Source organism: Saccostrea echinata, unplaced genomic scaffold, assembly GCF_033153115.1.
Source record: "Saccostrea echinata isolate AGI-Se365-2 ecotype Australia unplaced genomic scaffold, CSIRO_AGI_Sech_v1 ptg000009l, whole genome shotgun sequence".
In the NCBI taxonomy this organism is placed as follows: Eukaryota; Metazoa; Mollusca; class Bivalvia; order Ostreida; family Ostreidae; genus Saccostrea; species Saccostrea echinata.
The window spans coordinates 26,631,647-26,643,300 of NW_026889758.1; the positions used below are offsets into that span (position 1 = coordinate 26,631,647).

Here is an 11,654-nt window from a genome sequence, read left to right on the forward strand (position 1 = left end):
AGCTATTAAATTCATTCCCCCCCTCTCTCTCTCTCTCTCTCTCTCTCTCTCTATATATATATATATATATGATAATGTCTAAAAACCAATTTTACTCATGTTGCTATCCCCTATATTGATTGTCTAACTGACATTTCCAAGAATCCACTCTAGATTTGAAAAAAAAAAATGCATCAGTTGTGAGAATCTTGATATTGATGGAAAGAGCACGTCGGCACACATTTTCCAGATGTACAAATACACATTAACAATGTCTTATTACGCATTACCAATTGCATTAAATGTTGTCAAATTGGTTTATTCAGGGACACCAATCAAACTGGTATTACATGTCGATTTTTCTACATGCTTCCGTATTTTGTTTTCTTCTCTCCCATTTGCCAATGCATGTTGAACGAGGAAGGGTAGACATGTATTTAAGGATAAAGGCGGTATTTTCCTGAACACAGTTATTCCAGGCTCAGGTATATTAAAAACACAAATCAAAAATGCCAGTCTTGATTTTTGACACAGTTTTTAAAAATATTTTTCATTTTAGCCTTTCCTGTGATCATGGGTGTTTACAGAGCCATACTGTCTTTAGTTCTTGTGGTTGCTGCCATCTCTACCACCGCCGAGGCTGGGGGATATGGTCACGGACACGGAGTGTACGGTCTCCAATATTCCAAACCCTTGGCATACACCTATTATCAACCAGCCCGCGTACAGTATGTCGCCACCGGGGTGAACACAGGAGTAGCTGGGAGCGGCGGACTAGGATCTATTATTCCTATTGCTATTATTTGTACGAATGCCTTTTTATATATTTTTTATATTCATATTATTTTAATAAATATGTACGCTTTGTAAATATACAAGATTAACCTTATATAACATCAAGTTTATGATTAAAAAACAAAAGTTTGGTAACAAACATTTTCTTTTTTTTCAGTGATTATCTTCGCCATATTTATTCCATTGGTGCTCAGCAGTATCCTGTTTTCTAGTCAATCTCTATATACAACCACTACTCCCGGAAACTGAAATTTTCAGTCCACAAGGTAGTTTTTTGATATTTGTGGTGTTATCTAGAAAATATAAGAACTTCGACTTTCGAACTGCATTCTTCTCTTTTGAATTGCGATAAGAATTTTTTATTTATCCTCATTTTTTTTTCTTCAAATTTCTAATTTCCAATATTTTCTGGTAAGATATGCATTAAAGAATGTAATTATTTTCTGAAATTTTTTCTTTGATATTCTTTTTATTATGAATATAAATGTAAATTTACTCTTCTATTCTGTATATTTCTTTTTACTGACGTAAACTTATTTAAATTTTGAACATTGGCAAAATGCCTCAAGTTCCGCTTATTTGAAGTTTCAGATGGAGAATTAACTGGATAAGAGGAAAGAGGGAACTGCCTGATATTCACAATATATATAGACTTACAATAAATTGTCTGTCCAAATTCAAAACTTTTTTTCTTTATAAAAGAATATTAAAACTACTTTATAAATTATTCAGAGCGAAGATTTAGGTTAAGGTAAAAATTTCAAATTATAAATTAATATTATCTTAAATTATCGGCTTATCATAAGTAAAATGTTTTCCATTGTCCACTGAATTCCTAAAAAGCTTTATGCTTTTGTGTCATTTTGGATAAATAAAAAAAATCATCTAAATGAAATTTAAATTGAAAACAAGTCTATCAAATAATGACATGATACACACCATTAACTAGCCCTATTATGGAATGTATCGATTCGCATCTATGGGATAAATCATATATTGTGACATACATGTATATCTACGTAATTCAGTTCTGAATCATAACATTAGAGTCGCACCCGTGGCGCAGTGGTTAGAGCGTTCGCTCTAAAGTCGCAGAGTAAGGAGTTGATCCTTACGTCGCAGGTTCGAATCCTACTTGGGGACGTGGAGACCGGTCCTTCGGATGAGACCGTATAAACCGAGGTCCCGTGTCGCAAAAGGTGCTGGCACGAAAAAGTTCCCTCGCTGCTCAATGGCCCTGAGTGCCGAATATAGGTCAAAATTTGCAGCTCTCCACCGGCAAGTGGTGGCGTCTCCATACGAGTAAAAAATTCTCGAGAGGGGCGTTCAACAATAAACAAGCACAACATTAGATACTGTACATGCATATGATGGTTTGTGGCGTACAATTCTCATTCAGATAGTAATATAATGTATTCATATACGATGAAGTTTATTGAAACATCTTTTGTCATAGTATTTTATTTATAAACAGATCCATATTGTACTTTACACTATAAAACGTGTGTCATAGTTTTCAAAATTAAACTGATTTCTCGAGAGTTTAAGGTAAGACACATCTTGTCGCCTTGTACAATACCATGAAATTAAAATATGCAAAAATGAGAATCAGTCCTCTATGACAAGAGTCAATGTTAAAAAAATTAACTATAAACCAATTACATATATTCAGATAAGATTTTTAAAGAAGAGTTAGTTATCATGATGAATTGCATCAAATTTCCAAAGGTGATATAATTTCCATGGGCATAAAACAACACTTCCGCATGAAAAGTCCGTGATTAAGCGTGCTAGGCTTTCACATGTTGACTACCATATTACTCACTGATTAGCTGACTGTTCAGTTCAGTTTATTGAAGTCATGAGACATACAACTCATAGACAATATTTACAATCATACATTTAGTATATATGATGATGAGATTAACATCCAACATGTACAATATATTATATAATGATATCTACAATCATATAAAACATACAATGATGAAATTAACATCCAACATGTACAATATATAATATAATGATATTTCAGTAATTTATAAATTAGATAAAGACAATGTTCTTGTTGCACTCGCTAACTGCAAAAATTTTCCTAGATTACATAACTCTTTCACATTCTATGTACCAATTCGTACCAATTTGAAGGCACTTGGTCTTCGGGAGTAGTAGTTTTTTATGTATTTTTGCTGATTAGCTGCCTGGTACCAAAAATGCATACTAATTTGCATATAAAACACAGAACCCCCAAAGCCCACCAAGAGTATTGACCAATCGCATCGAACACGTTGAAGGCATGATTGTTATTTACGTATATATTTCGACATAATTGTCGAAAACAGCAAAACTGAATAAAGAGTAGATTTTAACATTTTATGACAAACACTTTCAGTACCTATGGCTTTATTCACGGGAAGTATTAATTAATGTCATTTACGAAAATCTCATTTTATAGAACAAAGTGTGTCATTACACAGATTAAATTGTTGCAACGTTTTCATGCTGAAAATGTGAAAGAATTATGCAATTTAGGTAAATTTTATTTACTTTGGCTTAAAAACTAGAAATGTTACATTAAGTATTTATTATATATATATAACACATGTACACTCTTGCGACATTCTCCTGTAAACCTACGTGTATTTGTGATTATTTGCACTGATGATTATTATAATTAAAAATAACACCCAAATAGGTATATAGATCAACAATTTCTATTGTTTAACCATTATTATACCAAATTTCAAATTCTTTCACTCTTCCCCCTTTTCTCAAAACAACAATCTTTGATTTATGTAATTTCGATTCCATGCTCTACAATAGTTTGTTAATTGATTCAACGTAGATTGAAGACCAACAACAGTTTCAGAATAGAAATAAATCATAAATAATTATACATTAATTTTTTTTTTATAAATCAAGAAGTTTTTATTTCTAGTCTTTAGGATATTGTACTTGGACATGTATACAACAGGTACAATTGTATGTAAATTATGTGCCGCGACTATTAATTACGTAAAATTTCCTCTCTAGCCGGGTTTTGAAATGAAGGATTTTGCAAGGCTGCGGGTATGTTGTTGCTATTTGGTATTATTATGTTATTATTTACAATGGATAAAATAAAGAACTAAAAAAAAAATACTTACTCCGGTGTGTGTGTGAGGGGGTGGGGGTGGGTGGTGTGGGGGATTAAAAAAATCTTATAAAATTCTAATGTTAAAGTTTAACTCAGTAATGAAACGTTATATTTACCATTTTGAATAAAGTGCATTTTATGGATTTTAATCTGGTCCTGTTGTACACATGGATATTCTTAACTTCTTTATAATTAGGACAGAATTTGATTGAGAAATATTTTCCCAGGGGTTTAATTATATAACTGAAACAACTACCCGTTCTTTAGCGATGTAAAGATTGACAGATACATTATTAAGCCCTCGAGAATTTACCCCATCCTCCCCCAAAATGTTTGACATACAAAACGAGGACAATCTCCCGCTCCGTGAAAAGACATTTCTCAATTCTAAAACTTCATGAAAAGTTATATTTTTCAAGAATTGTATCGTCAATATCCTCTTTTACACATTTGCTTAATTTATTTTATTGAATAAATTATTGATAAATTATTCATTTTTCACTCATATTTTTAAGGTATGTGAAAAGGAAAAAAAAAGATTCACGCATGATTCGAACTTTCTCCAAAGCTCACGTTAAGGGTTAAGACTGAACGCGTTAACCACTACGCTACGAAGTCTTCTCGTCTGCGGTGTGTGTCAGTGTCATTAAAATAAACGAGTTTGTTGAAGCGTAATTTTTTCAGAAATGTTCGTTTCTTATATAGAATGGGTTCAGACTCCATTTTTTAAAACACGAAATAGATTTTAGATTTACTTTTCTGTTATTTAAACGTTAATGAAGAATGGAGTCTTGACCCATTCAGGTTCAAAAATCATTTTTATGACTCTTATTAACCCCATCATTTACTAAATATGCTTAACTTTCAACTTCAAAAATAAATTATCAATTAATAAATCGTTCACAAAAATTGAATCAGATGTGTTTAAGATGACATTACTGAAATCATAAATTTAGAAAAAATATCTTTTCCGTGAACTTTGAAAATTGAGAAATATATTGTCTCGGTGGGGGGTGGGTGGGTGGGATTGTCCTCGCCTTTTACACCCTCTTGCCTATAAACAGAACCAAACTGAATCGATTTTTTTTTAAAATATAAAGAAAAGCAAGAAAATTTACAGAAATCAAACTTAAAATTTAAGAACCGTTCTCTGTAATGACTTTTTTTTGGCATTACACATTACTAGCATTACTTCGAGTTCAAGTAATGCATTGCAATGCATTACCAGTAAATTTGGAATTACCCCAAGCCATATATATATATATATATAGAAAGCACAAAGAAAGGATGCCTGCTGTTCTTGTACTGCTAGGAGACAGATTCCGTAGGTCGAGAGTTCAACCCGGGTTGGGGCGGAAGTGGGTATCCTTATAAAAGTGAATTTCTTTGCTTTCTATCATTATATTTCTTCATTTAGGGCAGTTATGTTAGTTTAAGAGTTTTTGTAAAATGTGCTTTATAAATAAAATTAATTCATTACAATGTGTTTCGGTAACGGTCCTCTAATAAAACCAATGTCCAAATAACTGTAGGACAGCGCCACGAGAATTCCATTGGCATTGAAAGCAAGTTATTTGACTTGCCTAGATGGCCGAGCAGTCTAGCGCGCTGTTTCTGTACTGCTAGGAGACAGATTCCGTAGGTCTAGAGTTCAAGCCCCGGTGGTTGGGGCGGAAGCGGGTATCCTTACAAGAGGGAATTTCTTTGTGCTTTCTATATTAGTATTTCTTATTTCTTCACTTATGGCAGTTATGTTAGTTTAAGAGTTGTTGTAAAATGTGCTTTATATATATATATATATATATATATATATATATATATATATATATATATATATATATATATATATAACGTTGATGGGCATTTTTGCTTCTTCTTTTTTTCAAGCGGATTACAAACGAAATAAGTATCACCAATTAATTTCAATCATGCATTATTTCAGAGGTTTTTATAGCACTGGTGTAGCGAGTTTTAATTTAGTCGTATTGTGAAAAACCCTTTACCTATAATTCCGTAATCATTTAAATGTTGTTCGAAATTCCAAATAAAATCCAAGATCGAGGCCAAAGTGTGCGAGAATCGTGTTACGTCTACAAAACCTTTCGTGTAGACTTTTGTGTACACCGTTAAGCGTTTCGCATAAACCGCGCAGCGTTTCGTCCAAACCGTGTACATAACAAGCGTGTACCGTACATGCAGTGTCCAAGTCGGGTAGTGGCATGTTTCAGGGACTGTACATTTAGTTCTTATGAGACAGTCCTGGGTCAATATAGTGGGTGATTCCCATCATTCCACTCAATCAGATATAGGAAATAATTTTAAACACATAAATGATATTTTCGTCATTAGTTTTGTAATTCATCTAACAATTTATATTATGTAAAATTTATGCATTTAAACCATTAAAAAAAAACTCAGATAATTTTGTTAAACCGACTAGGAAAGGTTGGAGTGAATTAATCTTAAAATAAATAAATCAATTTAATCTTGCACTATAAAACTAAAATTTTGATTATGATGAGTATCAATAATAGACAAACCACTTGATATAATTTGCATTAAAACTTACCAGTGCATTAAAAAAAAATCTCCACATGAACAATTACCGAATGCATATGACGCTGTAAACTTGAGTTAATGAGATGCAACAATCTGGGTGTATTTCGTTTGGCAATACATGTACATTTTTCTATATACTTCCGGATTTTGTTATCTTTTCTACCATTTGCCAACGAATGCTGATAGGGATAGGAAAGAAATGTATTTCAAAATAAAAGAAAAAATAATGATGCACTCAGTAATACCAGCCTTAGGTAATTTATAAAAAGAAATCATAACATTGTAAAAAAGCCTTTTAAATATTTCTTATAGCAGTCATCCTGTGATCATGGGTGCTTACAGAGCCTTACTGTCTTTAGTTCTTGTGGTTGCTGCCTTCTCTGCCATCGCCGAGGCTGGGAGATATGCCACGGAGTGTACGGTCTCCAATATTCCTAGTCATTGGTAGCTATTCATCATTATCCTTCAGAATAATTAAGTCAATCTGACTAGTCTAGAGCATGTCACGTGCAGGGAGATAATTCAGTGTTGTCTCCCTTCAATTGACAATGGCATAGCTTAACTGTGTTGGCTCACTTTTAATAAAATGTCGTAAACGAAATAACCCGGTGAAGACAAAGTTGTTTGTTGACATATTTTGAATGTAAGTATAGAATAAGAGAACACAAGAGGTTTGACTGGTATTTCTACTCTATTTTATCAAATTTAGATTGTTCGGGATAATAAATCTATTATGGAATGTTTATAAGAAAGACATCGCAAATTATCAGGCCTGAGTAGGGTTGTCACCCACAAGCGCATTTGTAGTGGGCAATGCACTGGAAGGGGGAATTCATTCAGTAGAAGATTACGCCGGACGATGGGCTACATGTACATGTAAATATGAAAAAGAAGACATTGGCACGTTGTCAGAATGGATTAAATGTATAATAGTATGTTGAAATCGCGCATTAAGGGATTGAGAAGTAATATGAAAACCATCCATCCTTCTGTCTTCGACAATGCAGATGTAAAAGAAGAATTAGATAGATTACACGATCAGTATGTACTAGTTCCCGCTGACAAAGCACGTAACAATATTGTCGTTGTTTGTAAGGCTCATTATTTGAATTGTATTTTATATGAACTAGGATTTAATTCTGCAAGTGGTAATCCAACTTCTACCCATAGCTCCCTTTCTAAGGAGGAAATTCTTCAATACCTTATGGCAGTTTTAAATATTTTTGATTTCCCAACAATCAAAACGAATTTGACTTACCATACCTATATTGGATTCCAAAACTTCATAAAATCTTTACAAACAAAGATACCTAGCGGGTTCCAGTAGATATTCTTCCAAATCTCTTTCTTTATATTCCACACTAAAATATGAACAGCAGTGATGGAGAAACTTCTGGAGTACTGTACAACAGTATATTCAAGAAATGGCGTAAATCAGATGTGGATACTTAAAAATTCCGAGGGACTTTTAGAAAATTTGAAATCACAAAATTTTACCAAAATCAATAACATCAAAACGTACGACTTTTCAACATTTTTTACAACCATATCCTACGATATATTATACTTAAACACCCAATTTTACGTTAACGCCCCCAAAATCTACCTGATTCAAGATCAATAATATACCTCCTGTCAATCATAGAAAAAAAACAATAGCTACTGATTTGATTGACAGACCAGCTACCCGTACTACCTGATAATCTGAATTTGCAGGTTTTGAAAATGATCGCCTGGTCAGGCGTCAAACACTTTCATGTACCGCGTGAAAAGTCGCTTTGTATATACACTGAGGGTTAAAAAAAATCAAGTCGCTGTTATATTGCATGGTTGGTCATTTTATTGAAATAATTAAAAGTAGAGAATTAAACCTTGACTTCATGATATTTTTTTTTCAATCTCCACTGCTGTTTGGTACTTTTTAAAAGCGATATGATGTCCATGTCCAAAATAAATGTAACTCTTTTTTGAAGAAAAACTAGCGGCTCGATCTTTTTCAATTACTGCCTGGGACTTGGATCTGGAGAGGAACGAAGTTCTCGTAGTAGTTAAGGCCAATAATTCTTCCGAGCCCCTTCTTCAACCTTTGCCGAGATTTTAGTAATCATCGTAATGCCCCTGTCGACCCTGCATTTGGGTGCACAGAAACTCAATGCGAAGCCCGCCAATTAAAATCATGACAAAGTAAAATAAAATAAAATAAAATGTATAAGAAAAATATTTAGCATTAACGTCATGAATTACGAAAGATTCGTTTATATCATGCTTTATCTTTGCATATATTTGAATACGAATAGTGATCGATCTTAATTAAAATCTTACAAACAATACAAATCTGTGAACACGGACCTTCGGAAATGCTGAATATTTTTGGACAACATTGTTGGCACCGGGAGAAAAAATAAATACATTCCGATTGTGGTAAAAATCCACACGCCGGATAAATTTGATAAATGGGATTTTTTTTAAATTTCAATATTCATACATGTACATAAACATTATATGGTATATATCAATCTGATTTTGTGTTCTTTGTATATACTGACATGCATTTAAACGTGTGTCTGATTATCAATCCCGTTATGATGGGAATCATATTGTCGAAGCATGGCGTTTATGCGTTGTTATAATCACGAGGATACCTTCAGCCTTCCCTACAAACTGATGACGTATCTAAGCTATTTTAGGAGCGAGTTTCCTATCTTAAAATTAGAATATATGTACTATTTTCTTATTCGCAATATCTGTAAATCTATTTTCTTATATAAATATTTAGGCCTGTCGTTTACTGAGATTATACATTGCATTTTTAAATCTTTACACCCTGCTCAATTTGTAGGTTAAAACTCTAATTTCAACCTTTCTCCCATTTTCACAACATCCTGCATTTAATCGAGGATACCCCCTTGGCGGCTGTTTATCATTTGTATGTATTGATGCGCCTCTGGCGCGCTGACTATGAGGAGCTGATAAAATCAACTCCCAAAAATTGACAGAAAAAGCGACGTCGACCATCCTAACGGAACAGCGTCCAATCATACAATTATGGTTTAATATGGTTGAAACGACTTCAGACACAAAATATTTATTCAAACAACTTGAAAGTATTGGAATATATTTAGTTCATTGATTTGTAATTAGTGTATACGATTTTTCAAGGGTGTGTAAAATTTCGGAGACACTATACAAGAAGTGGAAAACCACTGTTATTTGATGAAAATAGGATATCCCTATTCATGACGTTGTTATAAATCTAGCGCCGTCGGACTGGACTGTGCAGCCTGTGTATACAAAGCGTTTATATTGATGACGCTCGTAAATTTTCGTGTATTGTTTTGAATTTAAAAAATTAAATCAATTATGGTCTATACATAAATATTATAGCACACACTTGGCAGTGTGGCATAATAAAGAAAATTAGCGTGTGTCCATGAACATGTGATAAAAATTCAAAATCCATATTTTTGACGTTATCATGAAATTAGCATTACGTCAGACTGGGCCGTGCGGCTTGCATATACAAAGTATTTACACCTATAACTTTCATAAAATAGTGTGCATTGTTTTAATATTTTATATATTTACTAATTCATGGTCTATATTAAGATTTTATCGTACACATTTGCCATTGCGGGCTTTATTAAGAAAATTAAGCATTTGTCCACGAACTTTTTGGACAACCCTCGTATATATATATATATATATATATATATATATATATATATATATATATATATATATATATATATATATATATATATATATATATATATATATACTTGTTTATATCCCCCACAAAACGATTGGCTTGTATTTTACAGCAGTATGTCACAAATCGGAAACACATGAGAATTTCTCAAACGAAATGTAGTCTCTACACATTTGGGGTCAACTAAAGAAGGACCTTCTCTGGCGAGAACGGTGCTCAATCCCGCTTAAAAGGGTTTTGTGGAAACTTAATTCATAACATACCTAATTGTACAAGGTTTTTATTCCCCCAGAAAGAGGAGCAAGTAAATACTACAAATAAAATAAAGAAACTTTGATAAAATTGCAGAATTCTTCATACTTTTTATTCGCGTCTATATTTAGTAGCAATATCTTTATTTCCAAAATATATTTATATGCATTTAATTATTAGTACACAAAACCATGTAAGGATAATCTTTTTGAGCTGTACAGCTTTACTGCTTGTAAATAAGAAAATGTATATAATAAACACTGAAAGACAATTTAACGATTTGTGAAGATGTTAAATCCACTGTGTAGAAATTTTATGCTCAGTCCGATATTTGTAAAAGATGTTATCTATTATGAGGTTGCGCAATCCTTGTGTACGCTGCGAAGAGACTAATGGATTTTAACAATGTGCTACAGGTGTGTACATGACCTCGATGACAGCTTGTGGCCCAGTTAAATTTAATATTTCAGAATGAAGTATGCTTTTATTATTTTCCCGCTTTATCTTTACTATTTTATTTTCCTTGGGCCTATAATAAAACAATTTTTAGCATTTTGAACTGTTTTTATTTATTTATTTTCTATCATGATAAGGATCTTATTAAAAAATAGCTTACAAATAATTATTAAACAGTGTTTTCTTGAATTCATTTTAAAACAATTTTAAGGGAGTCGAGGCAGAAAACACGAGAGATTTTTTAGCTAGATTTTTTTTAATTGTAAAATGAGTGAAGCTGTTTTGAACGTATTATTCATTTAAAATATGACTGAATATATGTTGATATTGTAATTTTGAGTGGAAGAAGTATCTACGAATATTGACTCAACAAGAAATATGATAATTCGACATTAATATTGAAAAAAATGTAAACCGAACATATACATGTATTGACTCCCATTCATGTATCAAAAGTACAAATAGCACAAGATATATATAAAATGGATTTTGACGCACAACATTTTTTAAAGGAAATTTTAATATTCTAAAATTTAACTCGGTAAATCAATTTTTATTCAAGCAGGTCTGTATCGTGTGTTTGGGCATCAAAATCTACAGATTTACAAGACTTTATATATATGTATGTGCAAAATTCATTGATGAAAAAAATTCTTGATCTTTAACAGAGAATCATTACGCGTTTTCTACATATTCACCATTGAAATAAATTTTCAAATATCATGAAAACTTATTTTTCATCTTGAGAAAAGATAATGATAATACATA

General features: G+C 32.3%; 1 long non-coding RNA gene across 1 annotated transcript; it reads left to right on the forward strand.

The window, feature by feature from the left end:
• Window positions 1–448: 448 nt before the first annotated feature.
• Window positions 449–1,457, forward strand: LOC133183523 (uncharacterized). The gene is made up of 4 exons (XR_009720661.1): window positions 449–464; window positions 539–784; window positions 932–1,040; window positions 1,360–1,457. It is a non-coding gene; the product is annotated as an uncharacterized LOC133183523 (long non-coding RNA).
• Window positions 1,458–11,654: the final 10,197 nt, after the last annotated feature.